The sequence below is a fragment of the Aegilops tauschii genome, chromosome 5 (genome assembly GCF_002575655.3).
Source record: "Aegilops tauschii subsp. strangulata cultivar AL8/78 chromosome 5, Aet v6.0, whole genome shotgun sequence".
Lineage (NCBI taxonomy): Eukaryota > Viridiplantae > Streptophyta > Magnoliopsida > Poales > Poaceae > Aegilops > Aegilops tauschii.
Genome location: NC_053039.3, coordinates 117,105,722 through 117,125,957, shown reverse-complemented (window position 1 = coordinate 117,125,957; position 20,236 = coordinate 117,105,722).

Genomic DNA, 20,236 nt, shown 5'->3' with positions numbered 1-20,236 from the left:
AACCATCACCGAGGAAGTTTCATGGTTTCGAGGGGGAAATCAGCAAGATTGAAGCGGGGGTCCAAATTTCCTTTGTCCTTTGTCCACGAGTTTTTTTTCTATGATGAACATACAACCTGCAAATCACCGAGTTCAAATTTGGCGCTTTTCCGGGTTCATTTCCCATATTTAGGGGATTATGTGCATTTCCTAGGCATTAATGCACATAATTCAAGTTCAAACAATCGATGCATGAAAGGGTGCACAAGAATGGCCTGAAAAACCATGCTCGTGCCATTTAGTAAATTCTCATGCCTTTTACAAGGAATGGACATATATTTCGATGAAATGTGTGGTGATAGTCAACCACAAATGTTTGTTTGTTGGGTTTTCAACTATAGAAAAAATGAAATAAATGCTTGAAAAACATGACGCCTGGCATGGTGCCATGGTATGACCTCACCATGCCCTGGTAAAAATTTGAGAACGTTTGGCTTATGTCGTCATGCACGCCCTTCATAAATCGAACCATCACCGAGGACATGCTTTCGAGGGGGAAATCCCCAAGATTGAAGGGGAATCCAAATTTCCTTCCTAGTGTGTCATTCAGTTTTTTCCAACGATCAACATACTGCCTGAAATGCAACGTGTTCAAATTTGACATTTTTCCGGCTCATTTACCAAATTTATGGGATTATGTGCATTTTCTAGGCATTAATGGACATAATTCAAATTCGAAAAATCGATGCATGAAAAGGTGCACAAGAACGGTCTGGAAAACCATGCTCATGTTATTTAGTACATTCTCATGCCTTTTACAAGGAATGGGCAAATATTTCAAGGAAATGTGTGGCAATAGTTAACCATAAACGCGTCGTTTACTGGGTTAACAACTATACAAAAAATGAAACACATGGTTGGAAAACATGACGCCTGGCGTGGTGCCATGGTATGGACTCACCATGCCCTAGTAAAAATTGGAGAATCTTTTCCTTATGTCGTGATGCACGCCTTTCATAAATCGAACCATCACCGATGAAGTTTCATGGTTTCGAGGGGGAAATCACCAAGATTGAAGGGGGATCCAAATTTCCTTTGTCCTTTGTCCATGAGTTTTTTTCTACGATGAACATACAACCTGCAAATCACCGTGTTCAAATTTTGCACTTTTCCGGGTTCATTTGCCATATTTAGGGGATTATGTGCATTTCCTAGGCATTAATGTACATAATTCAAGTTCGAACAATTGGTGCATGAAAGGGTGCACAAGAACGGCCATGGGGAACCAATTCTCCATGACCTTCTCGTCGCCGTTGGCCGCCTCGATGCTTAGCTCATAGAGCTGCAGGAACTCCGTGGGGTCGGGGGTGCCGTCGTAGTGCGGAGGCAGGTCCGGCTTGAACTTGCCAGGCCAGACAATGATGCGCAGCTCGGGAGTGAAGGCATGACAGCCCGCGGTGGTCACCGGAGCCCGTCGCGGGGGCAGAGCCTGATCTTGACATCCACACGCCACCGCAGCAGGCGGCGCGCGGTCTTGATGCAGTGGTGCCGGGAGCGCAGGAGCGTTTTCTTGCGGCCGAGGGACTTCTTGGCAGCTTCCTTCTTCGTGCACGGGCGCCCGGTGTGGCGGGTCACGCCGCGGGACCGCGCGTCTTGGTGCGAGGGCAGCGTCTTGATGCGGAGGTGGTGGAGGCGCTCCGTGGGCGACGTCACCCGCAGCTGGAGGTGGTCGAGGTAACGAAAGGGATGGTGCAGGGGAGCCCCCAGCAGCGCTGACGAGCTCGGCGATGCGGTCGAGCCAGTCGTCGTAGAGGTCATCGACTGGACGGTAACGCAGGAGCTCACGTGCCATGAGCAGCGCAGCCTGCGCGTCCGTGGCCGCGCGACGAGCGTGGGACGACGAGCCGGCCGGAGTCAGCGATGGGGTGGCGGTGCGTCCGTCCCGCCGCACGAAAGGGTGCAGCGATGAAGCTTGCTGCTCGTTCCCTGCTGGGCCAGTGGCGGCGTTGGCAGTGGGTGATGGAGAACGGCGGGAAGGTCCACCGACGGGCGCCGTCTGAGCGACGCGAGCGGCGAGGGCGGCACGGCGCTCGGCACGGGCTCGGCGGGCGTCAACCATGGATCCGGTGGATCAGTGAAGCGCGGATCGATGGAAGAAAGGCTTCAGCGCACCCCTACCTGGCGCGCCAAATGTCGGATTCTGGGTTCCGGCAAACCCTTGAGGTTTGAACACTGGGGTGCACATGAAGATCTCTCCCTCTGTAGCTCGCCCTCGAAACGATCTCAAGGCCTAGCTCGACGAACCCAAAGAACAAGAGACATGAGGGTTTATACTGGTTCGGGCCACTGTTGTGGTGTAATACCCTACTCCAGTGTGGTGTGGTGGATTGCCTGGTAGGCTGATGATGAACAGTACAAGGGATGAACAACCTCCTGAGAAGAGGTGTTCTTGGCTCGATGAGCTTGTGTGGTGGCCTTGGTGGACTGGATCCAGTCCAAGATCAGTTGCCTCCTATGATGGTGGCTAGTCCTATTTATAGAGGCCCTGGTCCTCTTCCCAAATATTAGGTGAAGGGATCCACAACGGCCAGTTTGAAGGGGGACAACTAGTACAAGTTATCCTGACAAAAGGTGGTCTTCGCCTGCCAAAGGCTCTGGTGGTGACGCCGTCGTGGGCTCCGCGGTGACCTCCATCCTGCCGTCCTGCTGGTCTTGGTCTCGTTGCACCAATATGGAAACCTTTGCCTGATGCCTCGGGACTCCTCATCTGCTGTTGCCCCTTTAGCACCAAAGAGGCAACGAGTACTCTGCGCCCGCTGGCGCCCACCTGGCCTTGGTCGTCATGGCTCACATCACGTGCACCTCGCGAGGTGCCCCTTGCATAGATATCTCTGCTCCTCGGGAGCCAGCCTAGGGAGGCTGCCCCTGAGGAGGTCTTGCATCATCCGCCTCGCGAGGCTTGGCCCCTCGCGAGGGTCTTGAGTGGTTGTTGGTGAAGATGGGACGTGCCAGGCAGCTGGATGAGCCACGCCGTGGGCCGTAGGCAGGCAAGTCTGGGTACCCCCGTTCCCAGGACGCCGACAGCTGGGGTTCCGACCAATCATAACGCAACACACAATAGGCTCAGCGACGGAAGCAAGGGAGATGAACCGTGTGCGATAATGAACGAGCAAAATTGTAAGGGAAGCCAATTCTCTGTTTTCGTTTGTCGCTAAGCTCTTGAATACCAACGCACTGTACGGTTGCCCGGCCCCTCCGTCCCAGAGCTCTCTCCAGGCGTCGTCCATGGCACCGCGGCACACAGTAACTGGTAAGGAAGCGATGGCATCCCACCGCGCCGCGTTCCTCGCTGCCCGCAACCGCACACATGGTAAGGAAGCGATGGCATCTCGCTGCGCCGAGTTCATCGCCGCCGCCGGCTAGACAGCTACATGGGCGGACTTTGCGCCTGCCATGGCCGAATAGGTGGTGGATCTAGAGGCGGTCAAAGCCGCACAGAAGGAGCAGAAAAGGCAGAAAGCAGTCAAGAAAAGAGAGTCCCGCCACCGCAAAAAAAGAGGTCGCACGCCATGGTGAGGAGAGCTTGGCGGAGATCAAAGCACGGTGGGCTACCGCCTACAAGGCCGGGAAGGAGAACGCCGACGTCTGGCCAGCATGCCCCAATGGCAGCATGTGAGAAATAGTTTATGTTTGTAGTATTAGAGCAAATTACCAGTAGTACTTCAAGTTTGTAGTATTAATGTACAATGTCGGTAAGAGCATCCTTTGAGGGCTTTGAGCGTTGATTAGCATGTGTGCCCGTGTGCGTTTTTTGCGTTAATCATTAGAGGATCACAAAACACACGGTTTCTATGCCGTACCCGTCTGCGTTTTTTTGCGTTAATGATCCATAAGTTAGTTACCTGTGCGATGTTTCCTAATAAACCAGGCGTACCATTGACCGAAAAAATCAACTACACGTGTAAATTTTTTGGAGACGGGATCTGCCAATTTTCTTTTTTCTCGCACACGAGTATTTTACGCGCTTCATCTGCGTTGTGTGTTTCCCCCGCCCAAGTTTCAAGTTTCGCAGTGAAATTTTCATTAGGCGCGCGATTTCAGAATTTATTCCTCCAACCACATCCCGACCCTCAGTATCCCCCCTCGTGCCTCCCCTACCGGCTTCTCAAACCGCCGCCGCCGCAACCACAACTTCAACCACATCTACGTTCTGCTCGGATCCAACCAGGTAACCCACCGATCTCTATCACGACCCCGACCTGATTGCCTAAATAGCGCATGCGAAATATCCTCATGCCTCCAAATCCCCACCGCCAGGAGCTGATGGCGGTCCATGGCGCGATGGAGGCTGTGCATGTTGACCCAGAGGAACACCTTGCCTCCACTGCCGCAGGTGACATGGTGTAGGCTCTGGCCCAGATGAAGTGCCCGAGCGACTACCCCCCCAGGACTTAACAGGTAAGATCTGACCAGCTAAATCTTACCAATACCACTTCCAATGGCTATGATTTGTACGGTTGATGTATTAAGCATGTTCGTGCCTTGTTTATTTCAGTACTGCACACTGTGTGATGTTCAAATATTACTATGTGCAGCTCAATTTCACCAATACCAGCAACAAACTTACAATACATGACTCAGGATATCACTAGAGATGCTGCCCATTTGCTATTTTTAGTGGATGCTAACCCTGTTGTACATAACATGCCTGTCCATGTACTTACACAGGGTCATAACGGCCGATGCTGTTGTTTGCCGTCGAGGTTAGCTGCATCCCATGTCTTACAGTATTTCACATCATTTGTGCAATTGCAGTTTAACTTCTACCATTTACTGGTTGCCTGTAGGTACACATGTCAGTGCCACTGATCCATGCTTCGACCCGGAGGAACAGCTCGCCTCCGCCGTCGCTGACTTTGGGCGGGCTCTGGCCAAGATGAAGTGCCCCAGCAACTACCTCTCAGGACATACCAAGTATGTACTCACCAGTTCAATCTTACCAATACCAGTTGCAATTAATGGCTATGTTCTGTACGGTCGATGTATTAAGCATGTTCTAGTAAACATGCCTAACATGTTTTTGCTACTTTCCCTACCTTTTTATAGACATCTGGGCCATTCTCTGCTCTGGCAGCACCTGCCTTGTGATGTTTAACTATCCCAATTGCATTTTTATCAGTACCGGTTTCAATGTCTATTAAGCCTGTTGCAATTAACATTTGGATGCTATTAAGCCTGTTGCAATTAACAGTTGTATCCATTTTTAATCTGTCCATTTGCTACAATGCTACTCTCCGCAATAAAGATATACTAGAGATGCTGCCTGATACGTCTCCAACGTATCTACTTTTCCTAACGCTTTTCCTCTTGTTTTGGACTCTAATTTGCATGATTTGAATGAAACTAACCCCGGACTGACACTGTTTTCAGCAGAACTACCATGGTGTTGTTTTTGTGCAAAAATAAAAGTTCTCGGAAAAGAACGAAACTTTGCGAGGAATTTTTATATGATAAATAAGAATTCTGGAGCCAAGACCTGCCGGAGAGGGGCACCTGGGTGGGCACAACCCACCAGGGCGCGCCCCCTCTCCTGGCGCGCCCAGGTGGGTTCTCCCCACCTGGTGGCCCCGCAGACCCTTAAACCGACGCTATAAAATCTATTTTTCCAAAAAAACCAGGGAGAAAGAATTATCGCGATCCATGAGACGGAGCCGCTGTCACCTCCTGTTCTTCATCGGGAGGCCAGATCTGGAGTCCGTTGGGGCTCCTAAGAGGGGGATCTTTGTTCTTCGTCATCACCAACCCTTCTCCATCGCCAATTCCATGATGCTCCCCACCGGGAGTGAGTAATTCTTTCGTAGGCTCGCTGGTCGGTGAGGAGTTGGATGATATTCATCATGTAATCGAGTTAGTTTTGTTAGGGCTTGATCCCTAGTATCCACTATGTTCTAAGATTGATGTTGCTATGACTTTGCCATGCTTAATGCTTGTCACTTTGGGCCCGGGTGCCATGAACTCAGTTCTGAACCGTTTATGTTATCACAATTATATCCATGTTCTAGATCCGATCTTGCAAGTTATAGTCACCTACTACGTGTTATGATCCGGCAACCCCAGAGTGACAACAACCGGGACATCTCCCGGTGATGACCGTAGTTTGAGGAGTTCATGTATTCACTATGTGTTAATGCTTTGTTCCGGTTATCTATTAAAAGGAGGCCTTAATATCCCTTAGTTTCCAATATGGACCCCGCTGCCACAGGAGGGTAGGACAAAAGATGTCATGCAAGTTCTTTCCATAAGCACATATGACTATTTACGGAATACATGCCTACATTATATTGACGAACTGGAGCTAGTGCAGTATCGCCCTAGGTTATCACTGTCTCATGATGGATATCGTCCAACAAGTCACTGATCCAATGCGTACGAATTTATCTTATATTGTCTCTGCTAAGTTACTATTGCTAATATCAACCATGTCATAGACAACATGCGTCTTCTTCTTCCCCCTTCATACAACTACTGGTTTTCCTCCGTCTCATCTGAAACCGAGCAAGCAAATTTTTCTTCTTAATAGTTCATCCCCATGAAGAAATAAATAGTTCTTCAGCAATATCAGACACAAGAGCACGGTTCTTAAGGTGTTCCGTCAGGTAAATCTGTTCATTCTTCTTCATGTTTCACTACTGCAGGATGTACTAACGCGACACTACAAACAGAGACCCTTCGACGAAACTATGTGCGATGCAATACTCGCAAACGGTGGTGTAAAAAACCCATCAAAAAAGATGCAAAACGGTTGCAATGACGGATGCATCAAACAAGGTTCAGAATTTAGTTATGTGTGGGATGAGGGGAATACGGTTCAGTTCAATGAACTGTTTGCGATGAGGCAGAACAAAAGAAATGGGCAGCCAGATGAAGGTGTGTGCGATATACAACATATGGTTCACTCGGATGAACTATTTGTGATTAGGTAACACAAACGAAACGGTCAGCCAGATCAAGGTGTGTGCGATGTACATCATACAGTTCACTCGGATGAACTGTTTGCGTTGAGCCAAGAGAACAAAAACGGTTCAACTTAACAAGATGTGTGTGATACACGGCAAACAGGTCTGTAATCGGAAACGTGTGGGAAGACCGATAACAACACAGACGATTCCTGTTAACAAACCGTGTGTGTTGTGAGCAAACGATTGCTGGTATACAATTGTCAGTGATTGATGAAATCATCACCGACGGGTTCCATTGTTTAGTCCGTGTGCAATGTGATTTGCTCTATCTACAGAGCATCAACATATATACTTAAAAAGACAGCATTGCAAAACCAAATTAAGCATACAATAACACAAGTGACTACACACATAACATTTCCACACACCAAAGTAAGCAATTACATGCATACTAAACTAGGAAAAACGAGGATCTAATCATCTACTTTTTCTTGCGACGACGCTTGCCATTGCTTTGCTTCCGGCTGGATCCCTGGCCGTTTTGGGGAAGGAGGCACTTGAAGGAAATATGCCCTAGAGGCAATAATAAAGTTATTATTTATTTCCTTATATCATGATAAATGTTTATTATTCATGCTAGAATTGTATTAACCGGAAACTTGATACATGTGTGAATACATAGACAAACAGAGTGTCACTAGTATGCCTCTACTTGACTAGCTCGTTGATCAAAGATGGTTATGTTTCCTAGCCATAGACATGAGTTGTCATTTGATTAATGGGATCACATCATTAGGAGAATAATGTGATTGACTTGACCCATTCCGTTAGCTTAGCACTCGATCGTTTAGTATGTTGCTATTGCTTTCTTCATGACTTATACATGTTCCTATGACTATGAGATTATGCAACTCCCGTTTACCGGAGGAACACTTTGTGTGCTACCAAACGTCACAACGTAACTGGGTGATTATAAAGGTGCTCTACAGGTGTCTCCGAAGGTACTTGTTGGGTTGGCGTATTTCGAGATTGGGATTTGTCACTCCGATTGTCGGAAAGGTATCTCTGGGCCCTCTCGGTAATGCACATCACTTAAGCCTTGCAAGCATTGCAACTAATGAGTCTGTTGTGAGATGATGTATTACGGAACGAGTAAAGAGACTTGCCGGTAACGAGATTGAACTAGGTATTGAGATACCGACGATCGAATCTCAGGCAAGTAACATACCGATGACAAAGGGAACAACATATGTTGTTATGCGGTTTGATCGATAAAGATCTTCGTAGAATATGTGGGAGCCAATATGGGCATCCAGGTCCCGCTATTGGTTATTGACCGGAGACGTGTCTCGGTCATGTCTACATAGTTCTCGAACCCGTAGGGTCCGCACGCTTAACGTTACGATGACAGTTTTATTATGAGTTTATGGGTTTTGATGTACCGAAGGAGTTCGGGGTCCCGGATGAGATCGGGGACATGAAGAGGAGTCTCGAAATGGTCGAGACGTAAAGATCGATATATTGGACGACTATATTCGGACATCGGAAAGGTTCCGAGTGATTCGGGTATTTTTCGGAGTACCGGAGAGTTACGGGAATTCGTATTGGGCCTTAATGGGCCATACGGGAAAGGAGAGAAAGGCACCAAAGGGTGGCCGCACCCCTCCCCATGGACTAGTCCGAATTGGACTAGGGAAAGGGGGGCGCCCCCTTCCTTCCTTCTCCTTCTCCCTTCCCTTCTCCTACTCCAACAAGGAAAGGAGGAGTCCTACTCCCGGTGGGAGTAGGACTCTCCCCTTGGCGCGCCCTCCTCCTAGGCCGGCCGCCTCCCCCCTTGCTCCTTTATATACGGGGGCAGGGGGCACCCCATAGACACAACAATTGATCTATTGATCTCTTAGCCGTGTGCGGTGCCCCCCTCCACCATATTACACCTCGATAATATCGTAGCGGTGCTTAGGCGAAGCCCTGCGTCGGTAGAACATCGTCATCGTCACCACACCGTCGTGCTGATGAAACTCTCCCTCAACACTCGGCTGGATCGGAGTTCGAGGGACGTCATCGAGCTGAACGTGTGTTGAACTCGGAGGTGCCGTGCGTTCGGTACTTGATCGGTCGGATCGTGAAGACGTACGACTACATCAACCGCGTTGTGTTAACGCTTCCGCTTTCGGTCTACGAGGGTACGTGGACAACACTCTCCCCTCTCGTTGCTATGCATCACCATGATCTTGCGTGTGCGTAGGAATTTTTTTGAAATTACTACGTTCCCCAACAGTGGCATCCGAGCCTGGTTTTATGCGTAGATGTCATATGCACGAGTAGAACACAAGTGAGTTGTGGGCGATATAAGTCATACTGGTTACCAGCATGTCATACTTTGGTTCGGCGGTATTGTTGGATGAAGCGGCCCGGACCGACATTACGCGTACGCTTACGCGAGACTGGTTCTTCCGACGTGCTTTGCACAAAGGTGGCTGGCATGTGTCAGTTTCTCCAACTTTAGTTGAACCGAGTGTGGCTACGCCCGGTCCTTGCGAAGGTTAAAACAACACCAACTTGACAAACTATCGTTGTGGTTTTTGATGCGTAGGTAAGAACGGTTCTTGCTAAGCCCGTAGCAGCCACGTAAAACTTGCAACAACAAAGTAGAGGACGTCTAACTTGTTTTTGCAGGGCATGTTGTGATGTGATATGGTCAAAGCATGATGCTAAATTTATTGTATGAGATGATCATGTTTTGTAAACCGAGTTATCGGCAACTGGAAGGAGCCATATGGTTGTCGCTTTATTGTATGCAATGCAATCGCCCTGTAATGCTTTACTTTATCACTAAGCGGTAGCGATAGTCGTAGAAGCATAAGATTGGCGAGACGACAATGATGCTACGATGGAGATCAAGGTGTCGCGCCGGTGACGATGGTGATCATGACGGTGCTTCGGAGATGGAGATCACAAGCAAAAGATAATGATGGCCATATCATATCACTTATATTGATTGCATGTGATGTTTATCTTTTATACATCTTATCTTGCTTTGATTGACGGTAGCATTATAAGATGATCCCTTACTAAATTATCAAAGTATAAGTGTTCTCCCTGAGTATGCACCGTTGTGAAAGTTCTTCGTGCTGAGACACCACGTGATGATCGGGTGTGATAGGCTCTACGTTCAAATACAACGGGTGCAAAACAGTTGCACACGCGGAATACTCAGGTTAAACTTGACGAGCCTAGCATATAACAGATATGGCCTCGGAACACGGAGACCGAAAGGTCGAGCGTGAATCATATAGTAGATATGATCAACGTAATGATGTTCACCGTTGAAACTACTCCATCTCACGTGATGATCGGACATGGTTTAGTTGATATGGATCACGTGATCACTTAGAGGATTAGAGGGATGTCTATCTAAGTGGGAGTTCTTAAGTAATTTGATTAATTGAACTTGAATTTATCATGAACTTAGTACCTGATAGTATCTTGCTTGTCTATGTTAATTGTAGATAGATGGCCCGTGCTGTTGTTCCGTTGAATTTTAATGCGTTCCTTGAGAAAGCAAAGTTGAAAGATGATGGTAGCAATTACACGGACTGGGTCCGTAACTTGAGGATTATCCTCATTGCTGCACAGAAGAATTACGTCCTGGAAGCACCGCTGGGTGCCAGGCCTGCTGCAGGAGCAACACCAGATGTTATGAACGTCTGGCAGAGCAAAGCTGATGACTACTCGATAGTTCAGTGTGCCATGCTTTACAGCTTAGAACCGGGTCTTCAACGACGTTTTGAACGTCATGGAGCATATGAGATGTTCCAGGAGTTGAAGTTAATATTTCAAGCAAATGCCTGGATTGAGAGATATGAAGTCTCCAATAAGTTCTATAGCTGCAAGATGGAAGAGAATAGTTCTGTCAGTGAGCATATACTCAAAATGTCTGGGTATAATAATCACTTGATTCAACTGGGAGTTAATCTTCCGGATGATAGCGTCATTGACAGAATTCTTCAATCACTGCCACCAAGCTACAAGAGCTTCGTGATGAACTATAACATGCAAGGGATGGATAAGACGATTCCCGAGCTCTTCGCAATGCTAAAGGCTGCGAAGGTAGAAATCAAAAAGGAGCATCAAGTGTTGATGGTCAATAAGACCACTAGTTTCAAGAAAAAGGGCAAAGGGAAGAAGAAGGGGAACTTCAAGAAAAACAGCAAGCAAGTTGTTGTTCAGGAGAAGAAACCCAAGTCTGGACCTAAGCCTGAGACTAAGTGCTTCTACTACAAGCAGACTGGTCACTGGAAGTGGAACTGCCCCAAGTATTTGGCGGATAAGAAGGATGGCAAGGTGAACAAAGGTATATGTGATATACATGTTATTGATGTGTACCTTACTAATGCTCGCAGTAGCACCTGGGTATTTGATACTGGTTCTGTTGCTAATATTTGCAACTCGAAACAGGGGCTACGGATTAAGCGAAGATTGGCTAAGGACGAGGTGACGATGCGCGTGGGAAATGGTTCCAAAGTCGATGTGATCACGGTCGGCACGCTACCTCTACATCTACCTTCGGGATTAGTTTTAGACCTAAATAATTGTTATTTGGTGCCAGCGTGAAGCATGAACATTATATCTGGATCTTGTTTGATGCGAGACGGTTATTCATTTAAATCAGAGAATAATGGTTGTTCTATTTATATGAGTAATATCTTTTATGGTCATGCACCCTTGAAGAGTGGTCTATTTTTGTTGAATCTCGATAGTAGTGATACACATATTCATAATATTGAAGCCAAAAGATGCAGAGTTGATAATGATAGTGCAACTTATTTGTGGCACTGCCGTTTAGGTCATATCGGTGTAAAGCGCTTGAAGAAACTCCATACTGATGGACTTTTGGAACCACTTGATTATGAATCACTTGGTACTTGCGAACCGTGCCTCATGGGTAAGATGACTAAAACACCGTTCTTCGGAACTATGGAGAGAGCAACAGATTTGTTGGAAACCATACATACAGATGTATGTGGTCCGATGAATATTGAGGCTCGTGGCGGATATCGTTATTTTCTCACTTTCACAGATGATTTGAGCAGATACGGGTATATCTACTTAATGAAACATAAGTCTAAAACATTTGAAAAGTTCAAAGAATTTCAGAGTGAAGTTGAAAATCATCGTAACAAGAAAATAAAATTTCTACGGATCTGATCGTGGAGGAGAATATTTGAGTTATGAGTTTGGTCTTCATTTGAAACAATGCGGAATAGTTTCGCAACTCACGCCACCCGGAACACCACAACGTAATGGTGTGTCTGAACGTCGTAATCGTACTTTACTAGATATGGTGTGATCTATGATGTCTCTTACTGATTTACCACTATCGTTTTGGGGTTATGCTTTAGAGACGGCTGCATTCACGTTAAATAGGGCACCATAAAAATCCGTTGAGACGACGCCTTATGAACTGTGGTTTGGCAAGAAACCAAAGTTGTCGTTTCTTAAAGTTTGGGGCTGCGATGCTTATGTGAAAAAACTTCAACCAGATAAGCTCGAACCCAAATCGGAGAAATGTGTCTTCATAGGATACCCAAAGGAAACTGTTGGGTACACCTTCTATCACAGATCCGAAGGCAAAACTTTTGTTGCTAAATTCAGAATTTTTCTGGAGAAGGAGTTTCTCTCGAAAGAAGTGAGTGGGAGGAAAGTAGAACTTGATGAGGTAACTGTACCTTCTCACTTATTGGAAAGTAGTTCATCACAGAAACCGGTTTCTGCGACACCTACACCAATTAGTGAGGAAGTTAATGATGATGATCATGAAACTTCAGATCAAGTTATTACTGAACCTCGTAGGTCAACGAGAGTAAGATCCACACCAGAGTGGTACGGTAATCCTGTTCTGGAGGTTATGTTACTAGACCATGACGAACCTACAAACTATGAAGAAGCGATGGTGAGCTCAGATTCCGCAAAATGGCTTGAGGCCATGAAATCCGAGATGGGATCCATGTATGAGAACAAAGTATGGACTTTGGTTGACTTGCCCGATGATCGGCAAGCCATTGAAAATAAATGGATCTTCAAGAAGAAGACTGACGCTGACGGTAATGTTACTGTCTATAAAGCTCGACTTGTTGCGAAAGGTTTTCGACAAGTTCAAGGGATTGACTACGATGAGACCTTCTCACCCGTAGCGATGCTTAAGTCTGTCCGAATCATGTTAGCAATTGCCGCATTTTATAATTATGAAATTTGGCAAATGGATGTCAAAACTGCATTCCTGAATGGATTTCTGGAAGAAGAATTGTATATGATGCAACCGGAAGGTTTTGTCGATCCAAAGGGAGCTGACAAAGTGTGCAAGCTCCAGCGATCCATTTATGGACTGGTGCAAGCCTCTCAGAGTTGGAATAAACACTTTGATAGTGTGATCAAAGCATTTGGTTTTGTACAGACTTTTGGAGAAGCCTGTATTTACAAGAAAGTGAATGGGAGCTCTGTAGCATTTCTGATATTATATGTGGATGACATATTGCTGATTGGAAATGATATAGAATTTCTGGATAACATAAAGGGATACTTGAATAAGAGTTTTTCAATGAAAGACCTCGGTGAAGCTGCGTATATATTGGGCATCAAGATCTATAGAGATAGATCAAGACGCTTAATTGGACTTTCACAAAGCACATACCTTGACAAAGTTTTGAAGAAGTTCAAAATGGATCAAGCAAAGAAAGGGTTCTTGCCTGTGTTACAAGGTGTGAAGTTGAGTAAGACTCAATGCCCGACCACTACAGAAGATAGAATGAAAGTCATTCCCTATGCCTTGGCCATAGGTTCTATAAAGTATGCCATGCTGTGTACCAGATCTATTGTATACCCTACACTGATTTTGGCAAGGGAGTACAATAGTGATCTAGGAGTAGATCACTGGACAATGGTCAAAATTATCCTTAGTGGAATAAGGATATGTTTCTCGATTATAGAAGTGACAAAAGGTTCGTCGTAAAGGGTTACGTCGATGCAAGTTTTGACACTAATCTAGATGACTCAAAGTCTCGGTCTAGATACATATTGAAAGTGGGAACAATTAGCTAGAGTAGCTCCGTGCAGAGCATTGTAGACATAGAAATTTGCAAAATACTTACGGATCTGAATGTGACAGACCCGTTGACTAAAATTATCTCACAAGCAAAACATGATCACACCTTAGTACTCTTTGGGTGTTAATCACATTGCGATGTGAACTAGATTACTGACTCTAGTAAACCCTTTGGGTGTTGGTCACATGACGATGTGAACTATGGGTGTTAATCACATGGTGATGTGAACTATTGATGTTAAATCACATGGCGATGTGAACTAGATTATTGACTCTAGTGAAAGTGGGAGACTGAAGGAAATATGCCCTAGAGGCAATAATAAAGTTATTATTTATTTCCTTATATCATGATAAATGTTTATTATTCATGCTATAATTGTATTAACCGGAAACTTGATACATGTGTGAATACATAGACAAACAGAGTGTCACTAGTGTGCCCCTACTTGACTAGCTCGTTGATCAAAGATGGTTATGTTTCCTAGCCATAGACATGAGTTGTCATTTGATTAACGGGATCACATCATTAGGAGAATAATGTGATTGACTTGCCCCATTCCGTTAGCTTAGCACTCGATCGTTTAGTATGTTGCTATTGCTTTCTTCATTACTTATACATGTTCCTATGACTATGAGATTATGCAACTCCCGTTTACCGGAGGAACACTTTGTGTGCTACCAAACATCACAACGTAACTGGGTGATTATAATGGTGCTCTACAGGTGTCTCCGAAGGTACATGTTGGGTTGGCGTATTTCGAGATTGGGGTTTGTCACTCCGATTGTCGGAGAGGTATCTCTGGGCCCTCTCGGTAATGCACATCACTTAAGCCTTGCAAGCATTGCAACTAATGAGTCTGTTGTGAGATGATGTATTACGGAACGAGTAAAGAGACTTGCCGGTAACGAGATTGAACTAGGTATTGAGATACCGACGATCGAATCTCGGGCAAGTAACATACCGATGACAAAGGGAACAACGTATGTTGTTATGCGGTTTGACCGATAAAGATCTTCGTAGAATATGTGGGAGCCAATATGGGCATCCAGGTCCCGCTGGTTATTGACCGGAGACGTGTCTCGGTCATGTCTACATAGTTCTCGAACCCGTAGGGTCCGCACGCTTAACGTTACGATGACAGTTTTATTATGAGTTTATGGGTTTTGATGTACCGAAGGAGTTCGGGGTCCCGGATGAGATCGGGGACATGAAGAGGAGTCTCGAAATGGTCGAGACGTAAAGATCGATATATTGGACGACTATATTCGGACATCGGAAAGGTTCCGAGTGATTCGGGTATTTTTGGAGTACCGGAGAGTTACGGGAATTCGTATTGGGCCTTAATGGGCCATACGGGAAAGGAGAGAAACCCCCCAAAGGGTGGCCGCACCCCTCCCCATGGACTAGTCCGAATTGGACTAGGGAAAGGGGGGTGCCCCCTTCCTTCCTTCTCCTTCTCCCTTCCCTTCTCCTACTCCAACAAGGAAAGGAGGAGTCCTACTCCCGGTGGGAGTAGGACTCCCCCCTTGGCGCGCCCTCCTCCTAGGCCGGCCGCCTCCCCCTTGCTCCTTTATATACGGGGGCAGGGGGGCACCCCATAGACACAACAATTGATCTATTGATCTCTTAGCCGTGTGCGGTGCCCCCTCCACCATATTACACCTCGATAATATCGTAGCGGTGCTAAGGCGAAGCCCTGTGTCGGTAGAACATCGTCATCGTCACCACGCCGTCGTGCTGACGAAACTCTCCCTCAACACTCGGCTGGATCGGAGTTCGAGGGACGTCATCGAGCTGAACATGTGCTGAACTCGGAGGTGCCGTGCGTTCGGTACTTGATCGGTCGGATCGTGAAGACGTACGACTACATCAACCGCGTTGTGTTAACGCTTCCGCTTTCGGTCTACGAGGGTACATGGACAACACTCTCCCCTCTCATTGCTATGCATCACCATGATCTTGCGTGTGTGTAGGAAATTTTTGAAATTACTACGTTGCCCAACAGCACTTCCTCATGTCAACGATCCTCCTGTACATGTCATAGCTCGTGTACGCCTCCTTGGCCGCGTACACGACGAGAGCTTTCTCGAGTATCTCCATCCAGGCCGAGTGCCAGGCATGCTTGTCCTTGTTGCAGGAATCCTTCATGTCTCTATAGTAGGGGTCGATGATGGCCTCGACGAGGTGAACCAGTGAGTCCTTCTCATGCTCCTTGCTACCCCAAATCTTGTATTGGCCCTGGATGTTGACAAGATTCTGGCAGGCGATGCCCGAATTCTCGAGCGCCTTTACATCGTTGGTGATGTCCACCATAGCGAACATGTAGTGGGGGCTATTGAAAAACTTGGCGAAACGCTCGCGAGGCCTTGTGGCCAGGCAGTAGTGGTAGATGAGGACGTGATGGCACACACACATTTGGGCGACAGTGACCTTGGGACGAGACCCGGCACGAGGGCGGGTGTACTCGAGGTCGAACCCGACCACCTTGTACTTCTCCTCGGCAAGCAACAGCTCCATGATGTGGATGGAGTGCTCCACCCAGATCGGGTCGTTGGTGTACACCACCGAGAGGTCCATGAACCTTCTGTGGGTGTCCACCACGGCATGCATGGTGAACTGCTGCTCGTCGTCGGCAGCCGCTCGAAGCGCCATTGGAGCCGCGCAGGATACCCTCGAAGAATTTGTCGTGGTGGGTGTGCTTCTTGCAATGGTGGGGCGCGATCGAAAGGTTGAAGAGACACAAGGGTTAAATGGCCGCTATAATAAATGGGGGTCGGCCGGCCTGTAATCGTCACGTCTTGTCACGGCGTTCATAGCGGAGGATTCTAGTGCACGCTTGATAACACCGCACCGCATGCGTTTCGTTTGACCACGTGTGGGCTCGAAGAGGCGCCAAATGTCTCGTTGGTGAGCCTATTCCCGCGCTACCGCGCAGTTTACCGCGCAAGCTTCCATGATGGCATTTGGAACCGTCGCCAAGTGAGTGTGGGCGATAGGGGGTACTCCCTACACGACCCAGAAACTGTCGGGGATTGGCGAGGGGCTACTGATGATCGCCATATAATAAATGTATGAGAAGCCGCCCCAGTCCCACACGTTACATGTTGACGTTACGTTTCTGATCAGAGAGACATCCCAAACGAGTACGCCGCTATAGTCATGTGAAAAAGGTGGACATCAACATTTAATCTGCCGATATGCTTGTGATAGGTACGTTATCGCACACGGTTCAAGAATGTAAAATGTGTGCGGTGCCTCTACTAAGGACAACGTGTCCATTTTCATAACTGTGTGCGATTGGTATTCCAATCACACACGCACACTGGTTTGAAACGGTTGCCGTATTACCATGAATCGCACACGCATATGATACGAAACCGTGTGTGTGTCCGTCGGGCATCACAAACGTTTCACGTCAAAGAACCATCTATTCTATTTTTTTATCGCACACGTTGTTTTCTTTATAACCGTATGCACATTATTTTATTAGCTCCTGTATATTTTTATTTTTTCCTATATTTATTATTTGAATTGGAAATTTTGAAATATGAAACGTGCAATTCAAATTCTCAGCACAATGGTTCAACAACGAATCCATAAATAAAATTGTCAGTACAATATGTTCAGTAATTATAGGATTACAGGTTTAGACAACAATTAACTATGATGAGACACAATATTTAAAGGAGGTAAAGGTGAAGAGACAAGTGTAAATAATTTTGACTGCCGATGGTGTTGAAGAAGCGGAATGCCCATAATGTGCCTTCCTGCATGCCATAGGCACGAACCACTTTTGTCCAACCCCTTGTGACGATCGCCCGCCCATCCTTCACCGCCTTCAGGAAGACTTCTAGAACATTATCATGGTAGCATGAATTATATAATTTAACCTTAGTTTTCTCCACTCCGGTCATGTAGTTTGCAAGGTAATCATCAGTAAATAGCTTCAAAAACCACTGAAAAGAGAAAAATATCAGATACTGAGGTCTAATAGAGTAACTTGTTGTGGGCAGGGGTAAAAGGCAACACATTACTTACCATCCTAAAGTTCACTGTTGTCTTGGACAAAGTGTAAATAAAGAGCTTAATTCCAATCACCCGTTTCTTTTGCCTAACAATCTTTCTTAGTTTCCTCACTTGACGCTTGTTCATGAATATCTCATTGCCCCATACGCAAAAGGGATCGAAGCGTGGATCAGTACCGCTCATATATGTACTTACAAGCAACTAGTAAATGTTAGAAGCTAAAATGAGATTGCACAAATGATGTAAAATACAACTACCTACGTTCTTAAGTACAAGTATTTTTTAGAGATTTCAATATGAACTACATACGGATGTATATAGAGTTATAGATATAGTTTAGATTAGAATCTAGATTCACTCATTTTGCTCCTTATGTAGTCTATATTGGAATCTCTAAAAATACCTATATTTAGGAATAGATGGTGTATAAGACATGGGATGCAGCTAACCTCGACGGCAAACAACATCATCGCCCATTGTAGCCCTGTGTAAGTACATGGAAAGCCAATGTTACAGGGTTAACATCCACCAAAACTAGCAAATGGTAATAAAATGGCAACATCTGTAGTGATATCTTCATTGCAAACGAGTAGCATGGTAGCAAAGGGACGGATTAAAAAATGGATACAATTTTTAGTTGCAACAGGCTTAAGAACATCCTAATTCATGTTTTGTAAGTATGTAGCCATTGAAATACAACTGTTTAAAAATGGATACAACTATTAATTGCAACAGGCTTAATGGCCATTGAAACCGGCAGTGAAAAAAATGCAATTGGTAGAGTTAAACATCACAAGGCAGGTCCTGCCATAGTAGATAATGGCCCAGTTGTCTATAAAAAGGTAGGGAAAATAGCTAAAATGTGTTAGGCATGTTTACTACAACATGCTTAATACATTGACTATACAAAACATAGTCATTAATTGCAACTAGTATTTGTAAGATTGAACTGGTGAGTACATACTTCATAAGTCCCGAGAGGTAGTTGCTGGGGCACTTCATCTTGCCCAGAGCCCGCCCAAAGTCAGCGACGGCGGAGGCGAGCTGTTCCTCAGGGTCGAAGCATGGATCAGTGCCACTGACAAATGTACCTACAGGCAACTAGTAAATGGTAGAAGTTAAACTGCAATTGCACAAATGATGTGAAATACTATAAGACATGGGATGCAGCTAACCTCGACGGCAAACAGAAGCATCGGCCGTTATGACCCTGTGTAAGTACATGGACAGGCATGTTAAGTACAACAGGGTTAGCATACACCAAAAATAGCAAATGGGCAGCATCTCTAGTATATCTTCATTGCGGAGAGGAGCATGGTAGCAAAGGGACAGGTTAAAAAATGGATACAACTGTTAATTGCAACAAACTTAACTGCATCCTAAGTCATGTTTTGTAAGTTTGTAGCCATTGAAATACAACTGTTTAAAAATGGATTCAACTGTTAATTGCAACAGGCTTAATAGCCATTGAAACCGGTACTGATAAAAATGCAATTGGCAGAGTTAAACATCACAAGGCAGGTGCTGCCAGAGCAGAGGATGGCCCAGTTGTCTATGAAAAGGTAGGGAAAGTAGCTAAAACGTGTTAGGCATGTTTACTAGAACATGCTAAATACATCGACCGTACAGAACATAGCCACGCGTCATGTTTTCCAACTATGTATTTCATTTTTTGTATAGTTGTTAACCCAGTAAACGACGCATTTACGGTTGACTATTGCCACACATTTCCTTGAAATATCTGCCCATTCATTGTAAAAGGCATGGGAATGTAATAAATAGCACGAGCATGGTTTTCCAGACCGTTCTTGTGCACCTTTTCATGCACCGATTGTTCGAATTTGAATTATGTGCATTAATGCCTAGCACATATTCCCATAAATATGGTAAATGAGCCCGGAAAAATGTCATATTTGAACATGTTGCATTTGAGGCGGTATGTTGATCGTTGGAACAAAAACTGAATGTGAAACTAGGATGGAAATTTGGATTCCCCTTCAATCTTGGTGATTTCCCTCTCGAAAGCATGAAACTTCTTTGGTGATGGTTCGATTTATGGAGGGCGTGCATGACGACATAAGCCAAACCGTCTCGAATTTTTACCAGGGAATGGTGAGGTCATACCATGGCACACCATGCCAGGCGTCATGTTTTTCAAGCATTTATTTC